Source organism: Rattus norvegicus, chromosome 14 (assembly GCF_021556685.1).
Source record: "Rattus norvegicus strain SHRSP/BbbUtx chromosome 14, alternate assembly SHRSP_T2T, whole genome shotgun sequence".
Taxonomy (NCBI): domain Eukaryota; kingdom Metazoa; phylum Chordata; class Mammalia; order Rodentia; family Muridae; genus Rattus; species Rattus norvegicus.
Window position 1 is genome coordinate 4592933 of NC_141547.1, and position 24691 is coordinate 4617623.

The 24691-nt window shown below is 43.0% G+C and overlaps 2 pseudogenes across 2 annotated transcripts in view; one reads left to right on the plus strand and one right to left on the minus strand.

The window, feature by feature from the left end:
- Gbp6-ps3 (guanylate binding protein 6, pseudogene 3) overlaps positions 1-24691 on the plus strand; it is a 186684-nt pseudogene that overhangs the window by 144397 nt on the left and 17596 nt on the right. The gene's annotated exons all lie outside the window — the stretch shown is intronic.
- Positions 4277-19989, minus strand: Gbp6-ps1 (guanylate binding protein 6, pseudogene 1; annotated as a pseudogene). The gene is made up of 10 exons (XR_015636841.1): positions 19875-19989; positions 12438-12547; positions 12055-12252; positions 9589-9823; positions 8529-8805; positions 7667-7873; positions 7364-7368; positions 6678-6775; positions 6150-6343; positions 4277-5279 (listed from the first exon to the last, which is right to left on the minus strand). The product of XR_015636841.1 is annotated as a guanylate binding protein 6, pseudogene 1, transcript variant X2 (transcript).

The following is a 24691-nucleotide window of genomic DNA, read 5'->3' on the forward strand; positions in this document are numbered from 1 at the left end:
CATTTTAAATATAGTAAGCTCATTTCCTATGGGTTGTAAGCACAAATATACAGGAAGTACAAAAGCATGTAAAGAGTAAAATTATCAACTTTGTCTGAAAAATTTGTATATGTAATAGGCCAAATATCAGTATTTTGTAATAACCAATTTGATTGTTATTTGGAATAAGGTATGTTTTATCAGGTTTCTTTTTAAAATACTTCCATGACTCTAGCCTACAATTCTGTATTAACACAACTGAAGCTTTATCTCTAATGAGGATAACAAAGTTAAGTCCTCTGGTAAGGTGAGGTACTTTGGCATTTAACATATCCTTAGAAGCTTCAAATTAGTTTTAAATATTCTTTTTTGGAGTAGTGTAACAGCTACTCCCCAAATATTAAAGCTCATTTTGAGAGCAAAGATTTGTAGTAAAAATTTCCATACACACTGAAAGATTCAAAGTTCTAACTTCTTACATTGAAGAAGAGACAAAATTACATAATATAAGGCTATTAGCCATTCTTTTGTAAAATTTTTAATGATATCACTTTATGGGCTCTCTAAAATTATAAGCAAGCTCACGAAATGAAAACTCACAATCGCCAGGATGTAAATAAATTGTATAAAAACAATCTTCTAAATATCTTGAAATGACAGTTGGAGTAAACAAACTGGCTGTAGTGCTCTCACAAGTTCTAAAACCTCATCAATCCTTTGTAATTCCTGTAACAATCTCTATCTGTTTGATTCTTTCTCAGTTATAAATAAGTTTGAGTTAGTCAATGTAACACTGGCAATCCTTAATCACAATCCTTAAGTTCTCCTTGTAACACCAGAGCACAGCCACAACTTTGGAAAGTCACCTGAGTTCTGAGTATGTGACTAGGCAGCTGTCCTTGGGGCAGTAGAATTAGTATCAAAATACAGTAACTTCAGGGCAAACCACAACTTTGAAAAGCTAAACTCAACCTCTAACAACCTAGTCTCTAAAATCCAGTCTCCAAAACACTGAGTCTATCCTTCATGTTACAAAGTTTGACTATTAATCCCTACATATGAACGCACGATGTTGTAGTCTCTAGTACCTTAACAAAGAGACATTGTCCTAAATTCTTTTAGAAGCCTGGTCTCTAGAGTAAGAATTCCATAAAAATATTATCTCAATTTAGACCTGTTTCCCTAGGTTGGCCCATGTCACATGTTATCTAGAATGACTTTATCCAAATTACCAGTTTTATGTCAACTTTCTGTTACCAATATTATACCTTTTTAACCATATCTAATAACTTAAAAGCAAATAGTACATAACCAAGGCATGTAGAGCATATTTATACATTTAGAACCAGTGAGAAACAAAATTGAAGTGACTACACATATCTTTAATATTTAGACCAAGCACCATTATGACTTTTCTAGCTGGGATTTTAAGAGAAGCACTTTGTCACCTGTTGAGTTTAATAATCAGCTCATGCAGACGCTCACCCCTGGGCAGCTTCCCCAGCTGACCTAGACACCTGGCTACAGGTACAGGGCTCCAAGGACTGATTGAAACTGCTTTTTATTCATTTGTTCCTTTTTTGAAATGAGTTAAAACCAAATGAAGGTGTGAACGACCAGCAGATAAAGTTTTTACCATTTTTGCTCTTGAACATGAAACATAAAACATTTAAGCAAGAGAAACACCACAGACATAAACTGACATACATGGACAGCTTGGTGCACCAAGGACAGACAATAGACAAAGGGGAAAAACTAGATGGTGTCCCAGCAAAGGGACCCAGATTCCAATAGGAGTCAGCAGAGAGGTAGGGTTTCCCCTTTCCCACCACTTCCATGGTGACCATCCACTCAAGTGAAGTTGATATGGACGATGGATTGTCTCAATTCCTGGACTAGTCCATCAACGTGTTGAAACCAAATTCCTGTAAGATACTGAGATATATTACGGGATATCTGAGCAGCACAACTGACATTCACAAATGGTATGGAAGTGAATCTTTTTGTTTGATTCTCCTGAATAAGTTTTTCAGGCAGTCTACCTCTATCAAATCTGATCAGTATGACTCTGTGAAGTTTAAACAAAATTACCAGCCCTGCCCACAAAGGATCCATAACTTTCGGTTTCTTCACAATGGCTCTCCACCTAGGCCCATATCTTTCTTCTTCATAGCAAGCTGCCTCATCTTCTAAATCCTCTTCCTCAGAGGGGCTAAGCTCATCTGTTTCTGAACTATCAAGCCCTAAAGCCTCTAACTCCTTTACCGGATAAAGGCTTTTCCTTTTCAAAGCTTTCTCCGCCTTTCCCTGTTTCTCTCCCGGGGCGTTCTTTCCCCTATCTCTCGCTTCCTTGGATCTAAAGTCTTTGGAAGGGTCTGTTTTCTTACGTGCACCTTTTCTCTTTGAGCTCTTTAATCTTTTATCCCACTCTGTTTCTGACATGCTGTCTTGTAAGTCCCCTAACACTCTCTTTCCTGCTATCACTGTTGGGCGGCATTTCCCATCTTCTAGGCACGACCTCTGACTGTGCCTAGCGGCAGCCGCAAAATCAAAAACCAAAAGAGAAAGAATGAGGGCCGCTAAAACGATAACAAAAGCCTCCGCTGTATCTTCTAATGGGGGAGAGAAGTGAAAGAGATCAAGACCAAACATATCTCTCAGAGCTTACCAGCATCCTGCAGCTTTTGGATTCTCTCCGCGAACGGAGGGTCCCCTCAGCGCCTGGGGATGGTGTGGCGTTTCTCCCAGGTTTCGGCACCAGATGTCCCGCGCTATTGTCTCGCCAGCAAGAACGCACGCGCGGACACATGAATCCTTCTGCAGCAAAGTGTTTATTGCATCTTAAAGAGGGGGACGCGGGGCCCCAGCATGGCGCGGCCTATATACACCCTAGCGCGGCGCATCCACACCTGATTGGTCACTTACCCATGATCTCATAGGCACGCCCCAGAGTGGGCAAAGACCTGGCAGGAAGACACTCTTGCACATGCGCACACAGCTAACTTCCTGAAAGGAAGTCGGGATGGCACGGCGGAAGCCAACGCCATCTTGTAATGGCAAATGCTATCCCGGCTTTCCACGTGGGGCGCAGTGGAAGCCAGCGCCATCTTGTGGTGGCGAATGTTATTGCGGCTTTCCACACATGACATCTTACAAGGCATTAAGAGAGAGGAAGTAAGCATCTCCAAGATTCCAGAAATCATAGGTATGTCTACACTTTAATTTGAAATAACAAAAATATTTTTAAAAATCATCATATTGTTCTAAAATAATATCTTCTGGATATGAAGGGGCTATGACAGAGAGTATGGTTGTTGTCATAAGATATACACTATCAAGTCAGTCAATATCTGCATGAAGAGGCAATGAGCTCAGAAGATCCCAACCTTAGCTGAGGAACCACTGACAGTTGATATCTGGCCAGTGGGAGAGGGAGAGTATGTTTCTATGGGGGTATGTGTCATGACAAATTGCCCATGGTCTGGTAGATGGTATCTAATACCCAGGGACATGAGACCAGCATTAATTTATTCAGAGTAAGAAGAATGAGGAAGAGGGGGAGAAGATCAGAGGATAATCTGAGGATGTCTTCGAGGAGCCTGGGGTGGGGATAGTCTAAATACATTGTGTTCATAAAGGCACTAATAAGGGTCCTTATGTTTCCTGTTTTGTGTGGATGTTGTGAACCGAGTTTTTCTAGATGAGCATGATGCATTCTTAACCACTGAGCCATCTCTGGCTGTCTACCTCCCATTTGCCCCACAGATTCTCTTACACCCTATGCTATCGTTTCTTTTAACACATTTTCCCTGTTTAGTTTGCAAACAAATAAATATGATGTAAAAATGACACACATAAATTGTTTTGACTGCCTATGGGAATAATATTTCGATATATTGGATTACATAAGTTGTATTGTTTAAATTACTTTCAAGAAAGCAAAGCCACAAAGGAAAACATCATTAAGATTCAAATGTTATGTTCCCTGGGACTCAAGTCTTGGTCTTGGGTACCTTCTAGCTGTTTCTGCCATTCATAGAAGTAGAAACATCATCTTGCAGTGGTGATTTTTAACTCATTGTCCCTCTCCTAAATGTAAAAACACTTTCCCAGCATTCTTCATGAAACATGTAAGGCTAAGTACATCATGGAACACGTGTGCCCTTCAAATTTTCACTCCAGCTTGTTCTCGCTAGATGAAGCTGGTAGATCAGGCTTTTCATTAATCTTCCATAAGGCAGTTCATTTGTGTTCAATATGTTAGCACGGGATAGTAGCATTTGTAATAATAATCACATGGTTGTATGGTATTTTGACCTTATTTTTAAAGACATCCTTACTTTTAAAGCTCAGTTTAGATCATTATACAGATTGCTTGACTGACATTGTTTCTTGACTATATACTACCCCAGGATCAAGTCATATTGAAATCCATTAGCAATCTGACTCAGCAATGTTTAAGTACTTAGTTTCCAGGCTTATCACCGTTACGATATCAATGGCTTTTCCTCTTGCTGTGATTAAAATACCCTCACAAAAGCAACTTCATAAAGGGTTTGTTGTGGTCCATGTATCATGATGATACATTCTGTCAAGACTGGAGAATGCATTCTGATAGAAGTCAAGGCTGGCTGGTTGCATGACATCCACAGTCAGGAAGCCACAAGTAGAAGGGCCAGTTTGCTTTCCTCTTTCTACTGTATCTTCAGTCCACAGGAACGGTGCTGCTCACACTTAGGATGGCTTCCCTAACATACTAAGCTGAGATAATCCCCCACAAGCTAATCAGGCTACATGGTCCTCATAGGAGTGGGGAACACCTTGTCTCCTAGCTGATTCTATATCCAGTCAAATTAGCCGACAGTAATCGCATGTAATGACTAATTGCATCGCTTCCACAGGAATGGTTTAAAAAGTAAATGTGTGCTCTCTAAAGGCAAGCATTGTCTGTGCAGACATGTTTGAGTATGTTCTATCTCATGTGGGTGGGGCACAGATGTCCTCCAATCAGCACTTTTTATGTTTAAACACCAATGAGTGAAAATGGAAGACAGGCAGCTTTAAAATAGAACAAAGTATGTATCAGTCTATCATTTCTTCAAAAGTAGAGTCCATCCTATTTAAACAGTGAATCAATGCCTCTTACAGCCTACACAACCACTGAAACAGGAGCAAAAAATCACTGAAGCAAATCCTCTTATGATACGGTCCACGATGGAACCACTGTTTTGCTTCATATCCTTGCCACTCATTTCCTCAGCTTTCTTCTTAAATCCTTCCTCAAGGTAAGCCTTCTGATCCTAAAACAGTGAACATGACAGAGAAGTAAACATTGCAAGTCCCAACATTATACAAATTAAGAGTTTCAAAACTTTAGCAAGCCATCCTTAGCGTAGTCCTAAAAACTTTCCCTTACCACGAAGATGCAGCAGAGTTAGACCTACACATTGTGAGGAAGCAGGGTTGAAACTATACTTATCTTCACCCACCATGTTTGTTATGGCTGTGATGCTAGCAGGGGTGTGAAGATGTGCTTACACAAAAATGCCACTGGCCTGATTGCACAGGGCTCAATCTACAAAGACAGCATGACAACTATATCATGGAGATGATGGTGATCATTGGATGATTAAGAAGGTGATTACCATTTCACTTGCAGATGGACAATGGGAATCCAATGACATGTGCTTCTTCAAGCACACTGCCTACCCTGGGGACAGCCACAGAACCTGCAGAAGCTGCCGGTTCACTGTGCCTTTCAGATTGGAATTTCCTTCAGTTTAATATCAGCATACATCATCCTGGGGAGGTTGGGGTGGGGCGGGTGTGACTGTGGTGCCTGATGATCTGACAGCCCAGACCAGTTGCTGGCATTATTATTACACTGCCCGGTTGGGGAATCTGTTTAGTGAACCCTCATAAGATCATTTTTAAATATCCCAAATCTCTAAGCCAAACCACTGTAGTCATTAAAACCATGAAGGAGCAAAAGGAAACCTGATGTCTCCGGAGTCTATGTAAGGAGTGAAATTCAAAGACTACATGGAAAATAACACATAAGAGAGGGGAATCCTTAGCAATAATATGTTATCACGGTGTTTCTCCATGACCTGGTTGCCAACCTTCTCCCACTACCTGGGGTGTACCACCAGGGGGATGAGGAGTCCCACCTTCAGTTGCTTCTCCAACATCATTTTATATTCTTTGATGAGCTGCTTTCTCTCCTGCACCAGCTTCGCTCTCAGTTGATCTAGGTTTTCCTTGTTACTTTTCTCTTGAACCTCCATTAACTGTTGCTGCTCCCTCTGCTTTTGTCTTAGCAGCGCCTGCTCCTTCTCAGCTGCCTCTCTCTGGGTGCGCTCCTCTGTCCCAGGGAGATACAGGGAGAGAAGAAAGAGAAGGGTCCAGTAAAATGTCAACATTCCAGAACCCAGAGAGCAATTCACATCTGAAAGGGAACATAGGAAACTAGACTCCACCCTGGTCCACACCAAGGAGAGCATGTTTCTGAGGGTAATGGAGGAGACCCTGCCGATTTGGCTGAAACACAGCCAGAACAGCCTGTGGCTTCTGGAGTGGGCATCCATAGAGAGATAGCAAGCTGCTGACCTTGGTATGAGTTACTATGGTGTCTATCAGGAAGCCAAAGTAAGAATCGGACCTCTCCTAAGAGCCAACAGACATATATGTTCCTGTACCTGCAATGGCCTTCTCCCCTGCAGTGAGGTCTGTATCTGCCTGCAGGATTGAACGCTCAATGATGACCTGTGACTTCAGAGAGCTCTGGAAGACTTCACTTGCCTGCAGGAGCAAGAGGGAGCAAAGAACCCTGATAAATCCTGAGAGAGTACCCAAGAGACTCAAGAGAGTCCTAGCTGTGCCTCATTGTTAAGTGCTATGGTGAAGCCTGCAGAGTGCCAGGCTCCTTAGTGGCACTGGATACTTCCTGCTGTGTGGCTTCCTCCAGTAACCTCTCTAGAGACACCTGCCTCCTCTCTGATGTAGCCAGTCCTGTGCAGTTGTGCATGCTGCAACATAGGATGCCTTCAGAGATTCCTTCCCAGTGTAAAATACTGCACGATGGGAGCCGCTGGATGTATTCACAGGCAAGGCATTTTAGCTGACCGGGGCCTCCTGTTACCAATGTGTGACTGTCCTCGGAGTATGGGGTGGGGGTATTGCTCAGAGCATTTAAATAACTAAAGAATGGTCTAAAGGCAGTACTTACAATGGCATCACTGGCAGTTAACAGAGTAATGTTTTAGCTGTGTTATTACACTTACTACTCCACAGGCAGACCATCCTGACAGACTTACAGTTATCCCTCAGAGTGTGTTATATGAATATTTCTAAGAATCTGGACTGAATGGCAGCTCTTTTGTACCAAGCGTGGCTCTGGTAAAGGAGTTTGAAGGTAAAGCAATTGCCTTGCCTTGCAAAGCCCTGGTTATGGTCACCAACACCAACATAAAGCTAAAGGCTCCAGGTTAGCCTCGTGTTTTCTTGTTCCTCTTAAGCAATGCTGTGTGTCTATGCTCTATGGCATGCCCTTCCCTCTGAGCTAAGCTTCCATGCTCCGTGCTCCTCACCCTCACCACATTCCAGTGTTCCCCGCTCCTCACCCTCACCCTATTCCTGTGCCCCCTGTTCCTCACTTTCATCCCATTACTGGTTCCCTGCTCCTCATCTTCACCCCTTTCCTGGGCACCTGCCAGTAGTCACGTTCAATCTTCTCCCTCATGTCCACGTAGAGCCTGTGTCCCCCAGGAACAGAAAATGTCGAGATATTTTCCATAAAATCCTTTGAAAGTCGTTCCAGCTCTTCCTGGCAGTATTTATCCGATGCTTCTTCATTCTTCAACACAAAAAGCCCTTTCTTCTCACCTATTAATTTCTACAAGGGAAGTGACACAGTTGAAGGAATAGAAGGGATAAAATTCTAAGAAACATCCTGGAAGAGCCAACCTATTTCCCAAGAGAAAGCACATAATGAGACCGCGAGGGAGTGTGAAGTGCTAGGACCTGAATCTGGATGCTAAAGAGGCCGTGAAAGATCACACTAAATGTTCTTGAGGTTCCTGGTCCTTAAGGCCTTCTGTAAGAGGTGGGGCTGCATCCTACTCTCTCCCTTTCCTTGTGGGTGTCACATCCTGGAATTCCATGTTTAAGAACACAATGATGTAGCAAGGAACAGTAGAAAAATGGTGGGTTGTAGCGAGACTTCGGTGAGAAACAGTGTCTTAGGAACAGAAGAATATAGCAAGTTCAAAGATGCACTGTAGATGTCCTGGGCAGGACCGCAATCTACAAACATTAACTGGGTAAAGGATTTAGGACACTATACACTCCCTATTCCATTTGTTAGAAATCTCTAGATTAAAAGCACCTGAAATGTTGGGAAGGGGTCATTCACTCTTTCATAACTATATCCATCATGGTACGCTAAAGCACATATCTTTGAATGATAAATGCACCTATGGCCAGTGAAGGCTCATCAACACTACAGTCTGGAGGGGTAGAGTCTTGACAGTTAATGACAAGCAGATTACCACCAGCTTCAGGAACAGCTGATTCTCATCCTTGAAGGAGTGCTCGATGAAGACAGAGATGGCTTCCTTCTCACAAGCTGTGTGCTCATCCAGCAGCTCCTGGAGCATGTCTGTGGGGAGCCTCAGGCTCTGGGCCATCTGCTCACTGTAGTGGTCCACTGCCTTCTGCACAACTACTGAGTTCTCATGCTGGGCCAGATTGTCACCGCATCATCCAGACAAGGTACTGTTCCACTGTTGATGGCATCCACGTAGGTTGTCACCAGAGTCCCCAGTCCTTGGTGATCCAGGAGTTTTAAGGGATAAATAAGTGGTTATTAGTGAATAGGATTCAAGATTTTAAGACTATATTTCTAAATCTTTCATAGCTACACATGCAGTATAACACACACACACACAGACACACAGACACACAGACACACACACACACACACACACACACACACAAACTCCTTCAGCAAACAATCAGTTTCTTCTTCCTGTTGTCAATTTATTTCTTTGGTTTTCTAGTTCAGAATGTTAAAAAAATTAATATCCATCTCACCTAATAAATTCAACTGTCTATGAAAGTATAATTTTTCATTTAAAACTTTGAAGGGAAATAAATGCATGACCTAACAAGGAAAGGCATAACGCTAATTCTAAAAAGTGTAGGTTTGTTTAAATACTAGCATTTATGTTGGAACAATTTAAATTTCCAAATTGCCTTCCACATTGTGATTCCAAAATGTAACTAACGTGCAGAACATCCCCCATGAAAAGAGAAGGCATCGCCTTTAGGGGTTGAAACACTAATTCTATAATACATTAAGTACCTTTACACTGTTGATTTTACTATCAGTTGATAGTTTTATGCAGGTATGTTGCAGTCATGGATACTAATGACGTGGTCTGCATTTTTAAAGAAGGATTTCTAATCTACAGTTATAAAATTTAAAAAGTTAGAGTAGGGACACATGCATAGTACCATTGTATATATAATTTTTAAAAAAGTGCATGATAATAAGTTCAACATAACTACTCTACAGAGAAATGTGATTTAAAAACAAAAACCAAAAACTCACGATTCCCTCTCTGAGGGTCTTCATCTTGGCATAAGGGAAGATGTAAGAAACAAAAGCCTTTGTTCCTTCCCAGAAGTTAGGATCCAGCTGGTCTTCTGAGATGGTCTCAAGTTTTTGTAAGAGTTCTTTGTCATGTGTTGGCCGGTCAAAGACAAAACACTTCCGGTTAGGAAAGAATTGTCTGATGCAATTCCCTGGGCAAATTGGATGCTTGGATTCTGGGACTGTTGCCTAGTGTCAGAGGAAACACAACACAACAGGAGTCTTCTTAGCTCAGAGGACAGCTGAAGGAGGCCCTGGCCAATGGAAAATGTTCTGCACTTACAGGACTCTTCACCGTACCATGCAACACTTCTTTGCATGTCAAAAGGGCACCAAGTTTGTACTTGGTAGAAGTCTGATGAACTGTTTTGGGAGTTATTCAGTGGAGAAGCATATGGCTGAAATCCACAGACCTGAATGAACATGGCATCAAGCATACTGTAGCTGTGAATCCTGTTGACTGAACAACAGGAGGCTAAAGGTGATTTTTAGCCTAATCACTTCTTATAGAAAAAGAGTTGTGGGACCCCCACCAAAAGCTACAAAGAAAGGGTAATCAAGTATTAGAAATAGCAACATTGGCAAATCTAAGATCAATGCCATGGTTACTGAAGGAGAACTACTTTGAGGCTAAACAACTAATTTTTGCAAAAGTCAAATATATACTCATAGAAAGTAAAAGTGAGGAGGGAAGGAAGGGCTATGGACACACACAGGATACTCAAGTCTAGAGAGCTAACGAATAAGGAACATTAAGACAGAACGTCATGAAGTTCTATATGTATGTACTGTGTGTCTTGTGTACATATGGATGTTTGCTTGTATGTGGGTGCATGTTATTTATGTGTGTGCTATGCATGGGTGTATTGTGTATGTATGCATGTGCTTGTGTGTGGGTGCATGCTATGAATGTGCTATGTATGTATGTGTGTGTTGTGTATGTATCCATGTTTGCTTGTGTGTGGGTGCATGGTGAAAAGGGACCACTTCACTATCCACTTTATTAGTGAAGGATCTCTCAGGTGAAGTGGAACATTCCTCTACAGCTAGTCTGGCTACCCAGCATGCTCCAGAGCTTTATTGTGTCCTCAGACTGTACACTGGATTGAAGAGAGACTATCATACCCACCCAGCACTGAGGTAGTCCTAGAAATCCCACCTCCAGTCATCATACTTGGCTGACTGATTTATGTCACCTCCCAGACCAATATCTTGGGGATTTTTCCTGAATCAATTTTAGCTGTTCAAGAAAGTTAGCAATGTGAGGTGATAGCCGTATCGTCTGTTACACTGAGTAACCATTGCCTTATTACCTATATGTCTTCTACAGTGTCCAGTTACAAAGTTCAAGTTCAACACGGAAGTGTTTTGTGAAAAATCATACACAGTGCTGGTAACCTTCTCATTAAAAATTGTAAAACGATCTCCATCAGTTTGAGGCTACCATGGTCTACATAGGGTATTCCAAGCTAGCAAAGTCTACACTGTGAGATCTTGTCTTCCAAAAAGTCAGAAAGAAGGAGAGAGGGCGGGGAAAGGGGAGGGTAAAGGAGGGAAGGAGGGAGGGGAGGGGAGGTGAGAGGGGAGTGTAGGAAAGGAGTGGAGAGGAGAGGGGAGGAGAGGAGAGGAAAGGATGGGAGGCCTCCAGAATGCTCCGAGGTGAATGTCTGCACTGGTTTCCCAGGTTGCACTCTACCAACTTCATGTCCAATGTTTAGAGAAAGCAAAGACAGAAAATGAGAGGCACATTTCAGAACTGGTGTGACTCACAAAGCTCCATCAGCTTCACACTCGGACTCACAATACCCATGCAAATGATTTCCTGAGCATTAATGCAACTGATCCTGACCCTGTCACATGAGTAAACATATGTGACAAATAGACTCAGGGGAAAAACTATGACGACTATAGAGAAGGCATAACCTGAGAAGACACATAGGTCACAGATGTTTTTGCAGACAACGTAATCAAGCCAACATTATAAACCTATGTTCCTCCATAAGGAGAAAGATGTGTAACTCCATGAAATATATTTTAGATGAGCTACATACTATAAAGTCATGAATAAGAGTTAAGGAAGGCAATGGTTTCTTAAAGGAAGGCAGACACAAAAACACAATACAAACATGTGGACTTGGGAAGTTTGGATGCATTGGCTCTAGATGCTGCATACAAACTGGAGAGAACACCACCTTGAATAGCTTTGCTGTGCTCTAGGTTTTTTTCCTCCCAGATGAAATCAAACACCACATCCCAGACATCATCAGCCAATGACCTCTCAGCACTTCTGCAGACTTCCATTTTATTAGGAATACAAAGGACTCCAGAGAGGATAGGAGCCACACAGCAGATGACAGCCCTCCCCAGCTTGACCTCCCCAGTCCTCCCTCCCAAGTCCTCCCTCCCCAGCCTCCCTGTACCTGGGATCAATTTCAGGGCATTCTCTAGGTACTCATCACTTGTGATGTTTTTTCCCATTTAACTTCAGCTCCAGCATGAAATCTCAAACAGTCCAGACAAAGTCTGGAAAGAAACTCACAAATTCTGTGGAATTCTTGATTCCATCAGGATTTGGGGAAGACCTTGCTCTGATCAGCTCAGTGAGTTCTGTAACATAGCTGGTGCTTGGCTAAGGAAAACAACTTCAATGCACACCTCTCCTGATTCTCTAGTTAAAATAAACCATTCTAAACACTCTGCTCTGCCCCCAACAAAAGCCACATAATGACAGGGCAGGGCAGGGACCCCATATTCACTCCAGAGCACTCAATGAAACATGGTGGCTCAGGTCCCAGAAGGATACTACAGCTGCTCCAGGGCCTGGTGGTTGATGGTGCTCAGGCTATTGTAGATGAAGGTGCTGCTCAGAAGCACAGCCAGGGCGAAGATCCACGAGTCATTCTTAGGATCACCCTGCAAGAAATGAGAAGGCAGAGGGCTGAGGAAGGGATTTGGGCTAGTCCTGTGGCCTTGCTACTCCAGGTACACAGGGAGGGGGCGGGGCAAAGCAGGAGGAGCCCAAGCCCTATACCTGGTTAAAGAAAGAATTTAAGGTCAGCCTGAGAAACTTAGTGGAATATACATCACCCTTCTCAAAACAAAACTTGAAGTGAAACAAGGACCTCAGTGTAAGATTAGGCACCCTGAATTTCATAGGTGAGGATGGGGGAGAATGTACGAACTCATTTGCACAGGAAGACTTTCTGAGCAGGACACAAATTGCTAAGAACAATATTTAATGCATAGTGCTTTGTGAAAAGGTCTTTATCAGTTATGTGTCTGATAGATGGTTACTATCCAGAATACGTACAGAACTAAAGGAGGAGGAGCAGGAGGAGAAGGGGAGGAGGAGGAGGAAGGAGAAGAGAAGAAGAAGAAGAAGAAGAAGAAGAAGAAGAAGAAGAAGAAGAAGAAGAAGAAGAAGAAGACGACGACGACGACGACCACCACCACCACCACCACCACCACCACCACCACCACCACCACCACCCTGAATATCAAGAAAATAAATGAAAATAAATGGCCCAAATGTAAAGTTTGGGATAGAAGTAAAGATGATGAGACACAAATGACTGATGGACACATGAACGGTGAGCCAATCTTGTGTCCACCTGGGGCCCAGCAAGCAGAAGTGAGCAGCTCACAGAGACTGTGAAAGCAAGCACAGGACCTGCACAGGCTCAAACGAGACACTGAGCAGGGACCTAGACACACAGTCTAATGGAACTTGAATGTTAAAAATATGATTGCTCCTTAACAAATGGTTTCAAAGCACTTACAGATATGCCAATGGCATTCTTCGAAACAAAATTCTATAATTCACATCACATCTCAAAGCAACCCTTTTAACTGTGGGGAAAGCCTGCTAGTTGAGGTCAAAGTCTACCATGACCAGAAAGATCATTGGATCCTGGTGCAAAATGGAGGTCTCCCTTTACTAGCAAGGCTTCCCCTTCTCTGACCTTGTCTGGGGATCCCTACTCCTCACACCTTCTACCTGGGAGAGGCCGAGTAGTCCTTGGCAGACCTACAAACTTCCTCCCCCATCCCCCAATTAGAACCTAACCCAAGAGATTCCTGGTATGCCTCTCCATGCAAATGGTGTACTCACAGAGCTTTAAAACCCTAGCCAATGGTTTTCATTTGCCCTGGAAACTCCTTCCCACTCTCCAAGGTCCATTTATACCCTCCGGTTTGCCATGAATAAAGTGTATGCTTTCAAGCCTAACCCCTATCCCTAGTAAAGGCGTGTGTATAAGCTAAAATTGCCTAAGAGGTGTTTCACTGAAGATCATCAGAGAAGGCCTTCACCTGAAGGGACTGTGACACTGAGATCCTTGGATAAGGCCTTCTCTTCCCACCCCGTGGCCCCCAGCCAGACCAGGATCCTGCAAAACTCCACTCATTCTGGACTTCCCTTGATCTTTTCCAGCCCAGTATGCAGGTCTGGACATGCTGAGGAGGAGGAATTGGAGGACATAGAACCACAGCTGGCCCCCTCAAACACACACCACATTTAACAAAGTTAAGCTTTAACAAGAACAGCCACACACATCCTGATTTGAAGCAAATTATCCGGCTATAGTCATCAGAACAGTATGGTTTATATGAAAACCTTTTCCAAAGTGTTATTAACAGATACTATGAGAAGAGCAAAAGGAGCTGTCAGTGGACACTGTCTGTCTTGGAATATTATGGCAAATCCCATTCGTTTGTACTATTAACATGTATTAATGAGTATCCTTAAAGTATGATAATAACAGTAACAAGGATATACACCAATGGGGCAGAATAAGAGGGCTCAATGTAAATCCATTAATTAACATGCATCTTGGAAAATAGAATGACATTAATCAACTGTCAACTGATCTTTGCCAAGGGTATCAAGGACAGACAGGACAGGAAGACAGTGTCTTCAACAAACAGTGCTGGGGAAAGAGGGTATGCTTCCACATACAGAAAGAAAAATTAGATCCTATGCACACTATACCCAAGTCAGCAAAAATCGATGAGTTAAAAGGCAAGATGTGAACTAAGTACAGCAGTGTGTAGGTGCAAAGGCAGTGAGAACAGCACCCAACAGATCAGCTGCAGCACTCAACAGCCAAGGCATGGACTCATCATGGAGAAGATGTGGATTAAAATACATGACACAGGCATAGAAAGGAAGGAAGGAAGGAAGGAAGGAGGGAGGGAGGAAAAGGGGGAGAGAGAAATAGGAAGGAAGGGAAGACAGACAAATAGGAAGGAAGGACAGACAGGAAGGAAAAAATGAAGAAAGAAAGAAGGAAAGAAAGAGAGAGAGAAAGAAAGAAAGAAAGGAAGAAAGGAAGAAGTTAAGAGAGGAGGGAAAGGAAGACAGACAGGCAAATAGGAAGGAAGGGAAGACAGAGAGACAAACTGGAAGGAAAGGCAAACAGGAAGGAGTGAAGGAAGGAAAAGAAAGAAAGAAAAGAAGAAAGGGAAGAAAGACAGACAAACAGGAAGGAAGGAAAGGCAAACAAGAAGGAAGGACAGATAAGAAGAAAAGAAGGAAGGAATCCTGTGGTGGAAATATGTATTCACACAGTATAACACACATCCAGGAAAATAGAATGACCAAGCAGAAAAAGGAAAATGCCACATTTGTGAAATTGAACTCACATACTAATCTTAAAAAGTTCAATAAAAAATAGCACTGGGCTGGTTACCAATGTCTGGAGAAGGGCGTCACTTCAGAAGACGCTGGACAAAAATGTATAAAATTTCAGTCCCATAATAAAGTTAACAGAAAGCATGAAACACTGAGAAGAAAAATTGGGCTTCTAGTCAGTAATATGGCTAATGGCATTGTTAGGTGTGACACAAAAACTAGGAGAAAATTAAAATTAGACAAGTAGGGCTGAACCTAATGCTTCTTGCCAGAAAACAGAATAACCCATCAAAATTACAAGACAGAATGGGACAGCAATGTTTGCAAAGCACATGTCTTCCAGGGTTTATTCAAGACATAAAGCTAGCATGCAACCCAACAGCAAAACAAATCCAATATCTCCAATAAACATGAGGAAGAACTTGAACATATCTTTCTAAAATGAAAGCACACAAGTGGTTGATACGTTCACAAACAGAATGGTGAGCATTGACCCTCAGGGAACTGGAGTCAAACTGGAGGCATCATCACCGTCTTAGGGCAGCTGCCACTAAGACGACAATAGATGACCAGTTTTGATGAAGGTAGTTTAAAAACAGACCCTGTGTGCTTCTGGGCAGAACAGGAATTGGTATAAACACACTGGGGTGCATTAGAACGTTTCCTAAAATAATGAAAGTAAAAGTCTGTATGATCCAGAGATCCTATTTCTATGCATAACTAATAGCTAATCTCATTGCTGACTTGATGGAATTTCACATCAAATCTGGGCATTTCTATGACGGGCTGTCTAGATGACATAGCATGAGAAGACCCATGCTAAAGATGAACGGGGCTATTCCATTGGCTGGGTCTCAAGCTGAAGGGAAAGGAGGAGGAGAACTAAACACAGTCCTTTGTTCCTCTGCTTCACAGTTGTAGAAGAGATATGACCAACTGCCTCATGTTCCTGCTGCTGGCCTTCCTGAGCAATTGTAGAACCTCTTATAAGCATCACCTGTCAATTAAAGAAGCCTGTGGCCAATGGGCTGAGGCAGGAAATAGGAGGTGGGGCATCTGGCACAGAGAGAGAGAGAGAGAGAGAGAGAGAGAGAGAGAGAGAGAGAGAGAGAGAGAGAGAGAGAGAGTGTGTTTCATGGGTAGATTTACTTAAATCAGCCACTTAGCTGAACTCAAGTTGGAATAAAGGGAGACTCGTCCGGAGATGCTGAGGAGAGGGATAGAGACAAGGAGAGGTAAAACCAGCCATGTAGCTAAACAACACAGATTAGAATAAAAGGGATAATAAATTAAGAGCAAGATGGAGAACAAGCAGAACCTTGTGGTCCAAGTATTTATTAATAAATAATTAGTCTCAGACTTATTTCTGGGAATTAAGTAGCCAGGAGAAAAAATTTTGATTGATGGTTTTAGGCTACATCCCTGCAACACAACACAAGCCCTTTTTCCTGTAGGTTATTTTGTTGTTGTTATTGGTGGTGGTGGTGGTGGTGGTGTTGTTGTTGTTGTTGTTGTTGTTGGTGGTGGTGGTGGTGGTGGTGGTGTTGTTGGTGGTGGTGGTGGTGGTGGTTCTTTGTCTGATCTTTGGTCACAGAAAAGGAAAGTAGACAAGCCAGTGGATGCAATCTCCAGGAGCCTGGCTCGTCTGTGTTTCTTGCACCATTGTTCAGAACAGTCAAGTTATTGAACGAATATGAATGCTTCCCTGTGCCTAGGTGTGTAAAGACGATGTGGAATATGTTGCAGCATCTGAAAGGCTGTCGTTGGAAACAGCATGTATTTTACATTTGGCAGTGCGCTAAATGGCATGAGCCAAATACAGAGACACAGTGTGACTAGTGCTTCTCTCTCTGCACTGAAATGGAGAACTCCAGGGTTTAGACTCAGTTCTCCTGTGTCTAAAACTAAACAAAGGGATTAAAAGGACAAGTCAAACTGGGTGGTGGTAGTGATGGTTATAGTAGAGGCTGTGATGCACGCCTTTAGTACTGGCGCTTGGGAGGCAGAGGCAAGTGAGTCTCTGTGAGTTCAAGACCAGTCTGGTCTACACAGTGAGTTCCAGGACAGCCAGGGCTACACAGAGAAACCCTGTGGGGTTGGGGAGGCAATGGGGAATGAATTAGCAGGCAAGCCCAACAGCTTGTTTCAATTTCTTGAACCCACACGAAGTCGGAAGGAATTATAACACACACACACACACACACACACACACACACACACACACACACACACACCCCATATAACATCTCACCCACAACAACAATGAAATACTTTTAAATCCCTCACTTTACTTATTGAAACTAGAAAACAACAACAACAAAAACAAACCAACATAAAACAAATTCATCTTAATTAGTTATCATGGAATATACGTGTTGTGGTAAAAATTAAAAAGGATCATTTTCTATCAGTTTCTGCAAGCTGGATCTGCTCTACCTCTCGGTCCACCAGTCACCCTCTCCTGGCTGTCTCCCTCTTAGCTGTCCTCTCCGCACAATCCCCTAGGCGGTAGTTACCACACCTGACACACACACACACACACACACACACACACACACACACACACACACCCCTCTCATTCTTTGGGCCCTGTGCGTTCTCACTCCACATGGGCAACAGAACCAGACCTGCACGCTCCAACTGCCTCTCAGCCATTTCTTCTACACACTGTCCTCTTTAGCCTAGTAAATCAAATTTCTAGAAACTTGTAATTTAGCAACTAGATTTACATGTTAAATTCTCAATCCACAATTCATCCACACAATAAATTCACTGCCAATTGATAAAGATATATACCGCCCACCTAGACAAGATAAAATCGATCTAGTTTACCTAAATCTGAACCATCCTCCTCCATAGAATCCATCTTGATCTTTGCTTCTCCTCCTCCTCCTCTCCTAGCTTTTTCCCCACCTGTCCTTCCTTCTCCTGGCCCTGCCTTGCTGCATAAGGACATCATCCCATAAACACATAGCTTCACAGAACTGACATAGTCATCTTTCTCAAGAACTTCCAGCATGCCCTCTCTGTCTCCCTATTGACTGCTGATGAGTTTTACCATCTAAAGAACATGTAAATCCGAGGGTTGTTGAGATGTCTCAGGGGTAAGAATACTTGGTTCTCTTCCAAAGGACTGGAATTTGGTTCCCAGCATCCATGTCAGGCAGCTTCTAACGTCCTGTGACTCTAACTCTGACCTCTGACCCCCAAGGATACCTGTACTCACATGCATAAACCACAGACAGACACACATACTACCCATAATAAAAATAACAAAAACACATCTTGCAGAGATATTAACATAACTCCTTAACCCCAATTCCAAAATGTACCCTTGGTATCTCAGAAGGCAGTTCAGAAGCCATTCTTTGTCCTCTGACAAAGGCCACCCACCTTCTCAGCAAAGTGTCCTTACACCTAAGTGCTCCTAGTAGAAGTGGCACTGTGCTGCCTGGGTCACCTTTCAAAATAGAAGTCCTTGTTCTCCTAGATATGAGTACTGGTGGGTAACAGCCCTCACACACCAGCACTTTGAATGACAAAGGCTTTCAGAACAGACTTCAAGGAATAGACAGGCACTGGGAATGGAGACCCAGCACCCTTGACCCAATAGAGGCTAGCTCAGAAGTTCTAGCCCCAGCTCTCCTTCTGGGAATTGACAGCTAAGAGGCTGGCCCATGATAGCTCTTGCCACTTTCTCCGTAGATTCTTCCCAGTTACTGGACTATATCAGAGTACACACAGGCGGTATTTGAAAGGGAAAAGTTTAAATTTGCCCCCTAGACAAAAGTTCAAGCCAAAAGCGGGCCCTGGAACTGCCTGTTCCAGAAACTAGCTGATCACAGAAAGAGTAATTGCACCAGCTGGTTCAGTCACTTTGTTCCAGAAACTAGTTAGCCATAATAGCAGCTGACCGTAATAGCAGCTGACCATAATAGCAGCTGACCATAGTAGCAGGAACTGGTTAACCATAAAGTTAGATTAAAATCTTAAAGAACAATCACGAGAAACAAGAGGTTCTTCCTTGTGATTTGGTAACAATTATGAGAAACAGGAGGTTCTTCCTTGTGATTCGGTATGGTTTTTCCTTTAATTACCCCCTCTTCCAACCATTCGAGGTCAAACTCCTCTACCCCTGCGTGGGATATGAGTCTCAACCCCAGTGAACTGGTTTCTGTCGTCCCTATCAATAAACCTCTTGTTGATTGCATCAAGATCGGTCTCTCATGAGTTCTTGGGGGGTCGCATCATCCCGAGGCTTGAGTGAGGGTCTCCCCACTCCGGGGGTCTTTCAAGATTCTCAGTAAAACTATGAAGGTTCTTGGAAGGAAGAACCTTTATTTTGTTCACTAAAATCTTACTACTATGCCTAGAATCCAGGAATTTTAACGGTTGAATAAACTTCTGTCAAACTGAATCAAATAATTCCCCCAAGTGGCAAGAAATAAAAGCATGTTTTGCCTATTAGGATACACCTAACCTTATCTGAGAGTGAAGTCTAGATTGAGCACTGTTTGTCTCACCTGCTGCAGTTCAGTCAGAATTCACAAAGAGATCATACAGTTAGATACCAAGGGGTCAGAAGCGCCAGTCACAGCCTGATCCTACCTTTTCCACATCCCCTAGGCCCTCGGTGTCCAGGAGGACCAGAGTGTGCTTTGGCTTGGTGGGGTGTGGCATGCACCGCATCCAGATGCCCTTGGTCTGGAGCCCAGAGGGAAGCCTGAAGGGAAGAGAGGAGGATAAGGGTCAGGTTGTGAATGTCCTGCACAGGCAGCCTTGTGTGGTAAAATGTCAGTGCCCTGCAGCCAACACTGTTGTGAAGGAATCTGAAGGTCTTAGGAGTTGAAGCCTAGTAGAGGATGCAGGTAACTACAGAAGGGGTTTCCCAAGATCAATGAACCAAGAATTATTAGTGAAATCTCCCAAACCGTGTCAAGATGAGTGCCTCTTCATCAAGGTTTCTTCTCGGGTGTTTTAGTGACAGGCACAGAAAAAGTACAAAGAGGGAGCTAGGCCGGCGACGAGCGGATGTAAGCAGTAGAGTGGATGGATGAGTGCTGTGAGTGCCTCGGCACTTGGAACGGTACCCCATCTCCCCTCGAGAAGGAATTCCTTTACACGTCATCCATGTCAAGCTCTATAGCTTAATGCTACACTTAATACGAGAACGATGCCACGCAAGGTCTCCAGATGGAAACAAACAGGCACCCACAAGGCAGAAAACGGGGAGCGCAAGGGCAACTGCACGGAGAGTGTTTGGAGCAGCCATGGTTGTACACGCCTGAAATCCTTATTGGCAGGAGACACACGCAGGAGGATTGCTAGTAGTTTGAGAGCCACTAGGACATCATAGCTAGAACCAGGCCAACCAACATGACAGACTCAAGAATAAATAAATAAATAAATAAATAAATAAATAAATAAATAAATAAATAAATACAAACTAAAAGTACTTTTACAAATGGTGGGAAAATGGCGTGGACTCCAAGGCAGAGACACATGAAAAAAATTTTAAAAAAGGAAATAATTATGATAGTTTTTGCATTCAGAATGATTAAAGACAGAAGTGTGCAGCTATAAAATGATATAAAGTCCTCTTTAAAGTTTTTTTCAAGACCTATTTATTTCTAAATAAACGATTTTTTAAGAGTTACTTATTTCTTCTTATGAGTATGAGAATTTTGCCTGCATGTGTGTAGGTGGGCCATAAGCACGCCTGGCGCCCACTGAAGGCAAATCAAAGAGTGTCAGATCTTCTCGGGCACCAGGCTGACTGTATGAGACAGGAGACTGAGGCACAGGATCCCACTGTTTAGGGCGTCAGAAAAGGGCCCAGCTTGAGCACTGATAGGGAAGACTTCCTTTAACAGAACGGAAGGGAAGAGCTCAGGGAAGATGAATGTGGAGCAGTAATTAAGGGTTGCAAATTATCGTGAGAGGGTGGCTTTGCTGACAGGAGTTTCGCTGCCCTCCATTATAATTGGGAGTAAGAATTAAGGAAATATGACAGAGACAGTCAAACCTTTGGCTGGTATCCAGCGTGCCACTCACCGCGATTCTGTCCTGCCAGACAGTTCATCAAATAGGACTTCCCTGTACGATACAATCCAACAATAGCCACGACTACCACTGGCTGAGAAATCTTGTCCAGAATCTCTATGGCTTTCTGGTTCACTGACAGCCGTTCATTGTGGTTTTCCACCAGACAAATGGGAGCCATTTGTGGTTGGGTCATAGCAACCTGCTAACCTCCAGACCAATCTAGAATAGGAGAAAGAGTGTAAAGTCATACTCCGCCTCACAGTCACCCAACGGCACAGCGGCTAGGTCTGGTGACCTTTGTAGGTTTCCTGTTGGCAGCGTGTAGCCTCACACCACAGCGAGCAACCTCGCATCTCCCTGTACATAGGGCCTTCTTCTTCCTTCATTATTCTTCCGAGTTCTAAAGAAGCTTTGACAATACGTGGGCTGCTCTCATCCATAAAGTCTTAATTCAATGTAATAAAATCCAAACAATAGTGGCCTTCATCAGGGTCACTAAATGCTATGTGCTAAGTCCTGTGTGAACACCTTTAGTGTGTGACCTCAAAAACCTAGAAGTACTTACACGTTATGAATTATTGCATCCATGCTATAAATGAGAAAAACAAGTTTCCAAAAACAGTAACAACCCAGCAAAATGGCAGACTAGTGGGCTCTAAGCCTTCGGTCTCTCCATGAATAGATTTTAAAATGGCTGAAAATAAGTATTTGAAAGATACCCATGAATTACACAAACACTGAGAAGCGCAGCTGAATAAAGGGTGGGAAGTATATGTGTATTTGTTTGACTTTTGACTTCCTACCTCCACCCCACCCGACACAGGTTCTGTCTGCAAGAAACAATAAAGAGCTTAATTGCAACAGCCTAACCTGGGGCTAACCTGGTCTCAGTTTTACCTAACTTGGATTTAAAGTAGGGATTATTTCTTTTTCTTTTTTTTTTCATCTTTATTGAATTGAGTATTTCTTATTTACATTTCAATTGTTACTCCCCTTCTGGGTTTCTTCGTATAACATTCCCTAACCCCTCCCCCTCCCCTTCTCTATGGGTTTTCCCCTCCCCATCCTCCCCAATTACAGCCCTCCCCCCAACATGGACGCTTCACCTTTCACTCTGGTATTTCCCAACTTATACATTGTATCTTTTTTTTTAATCTTTATTAACTTGAGCATTTCTTGTTTACATTTCGATTGTTATTCCCCTTCCCTGTTTCCAGGCCAACATCCCCCTAACCCCTCCTCCCTCCCCTTCTATATGGGCTTCCCCTCCCCATCCTCCCCCCCCCTTACCACCTTCCCCCAACAATCACTTTCACTGGGGATTCATTCTTGACAGGACCAAGGGATCCCCTTCCACTTGTGCTCTTACTAGGCTATTCATAGCTACTTATGCAGTTGGTGTCCAGGGTCAGTCCATTTATAGTCTTAGGTAGGGGCTTAGTCCCTGGAAGCTCTGGTTGGTTGGCATTGTTGTTCATATGGGGTCTCAAGCCCATTCAAGCTCTTTCAGTCCTTTCTAAGATTCCTTCAACGGGGTCCCGTTCTCGGATCAGTGGTTTGCTCCTGGCATTCGCCTCTGTATTTGCTGTATTCTGGGTGTGTCTCTCAGGAGAGATCTATATCTGGTTCCTGTCAGCCTGCACTTCTTTGCTTCATCCATCTTATCTAGTTTGGTGGCTGTATATGTATGGGCCACATGTGGGGCAGGCTCTGAATGGGTGTTCCTTCTGCCTCTGTTCTAAACTTCGCCTCCCTATTCCCTGCCAAGGGTATTCTTGTTCCCCTTTTAAAGAAGGAGTGAAGCATTCACATTTTGGTCATCCTTCTTGAGTTTCATGTGTTCTGTTCATCTAGGGTAATTTGAGCATTTGGGCTAATAGCCACTTATCAAAGAGTACATACCATGTGTGTTTTTCTGTGATTGGGTTACCTCACTCAGGATGATATTTTCCAGTTCCATCCATTTGCCTATGAATTTCATAAAGTCATTGTTTTTGATAGTTGAGTAATATTCCATTGTGTAGATGTACGACATTTTCTGTATCCATTACTCTGTTGAAGGGCATCTGGGTTCTTTCCAGCTTCTGGCTATTATAAATAAGGCTGCTATGAACATGTGGACGCTTCACCTTTCACTCTGGTATTTCCCAACTTATACATTCTATCTTTTTTTTTAAATCTTTATTAACTTGAGCATTTCTTGTTTACATTTCGGTTCTTTTTTTTTTTTCAGAGCTGGGGACCGAACCCAGGGCCTTGCGCTTCCTAGGCAAGCGCTCTACCACTGACCTAAATCCCCAACCCCTCTTGTTTACATTTCGATTGTTATTCCCCTTCCCTGTTTCCAGGCCAACATCCCTGGCAGAGCATGTGTTTTTGTTATTTGTTGGGGCATCTTTTGGGTATATGCTCAAGAGTGGTATAGCTGGGTTCTCAGGTAGTTCAATGTCCAATTTTCTGAGAAACCTCCAGACTGATTTCCAGAATGTTTGTACCAGTCTGCAATCCCACCAACAATGGAGGAGTGTTCCTCTTTCTCCATATCCTTGTCTGCATTTGCTGTCACCTGAGTTTTTGATCTTAGCCATTCTCACTGGTGTGAGGTGAAATCTCAGGGTTGTTTTGATTTGCATTTCCCTCATGACTAAATATGTTGAACATTTCTTTAGGTGTATCTCAGCCATTCGGGATTCCTCAGCTGTGAATTATTTGTTTAGCTCTGAATCCCATTTTTTAATAGGGTTTTTTTGTCTCCTTGCAGTCTAACTTCTTGAGTTCTTTGTATATTTTGGATATGAACCCTCTATCAGTTGTCGGATTGGTAAAGATCTTTTCCCAATCTGTTGGTTGCTGTTTTGTCCTAACAACAGTGTCCTTTGCCTTACAGAAGCTTTGCAGTTTTATGAGATCCCATTTGTCGATTCTTGATCTTAGAGTATAAGCCATTGGTGTTTTGTTCAGGAAATTTTCTCTAGTACCCATGTGTTCGAGATGCTTCCCCACTTTTTCTTCTATTAGTTTCAGTTTATCTGGTTTGATGTGTAGGTCCTTGATCCACGTGGACTTAAGTTTTGTACAGGGTGATAAGCATGGATCGATCTGCATTCTTCTACATGCTGACCTCCAGTTGAACCAGCACCATTTGCTGAGAATGCTATCTTTTTTTCATTGGATGGTTTTGGCTCCTTTGTCAAAAATCAAGTGACCATAGGTGTGTGGGTTCATTTCTGGGTCTTCAATTCTATTCCACTCTCTATCTGTCTGTCTCTGTACCAATACCATGCAGTTTTTATCAATATTACTCTGTAATACTGCTTGAGTTCAGGGATAGTGATTCCCTCTGAAGTGCTTTTATTGTTGAGGATAGTTTTAGCTATCCT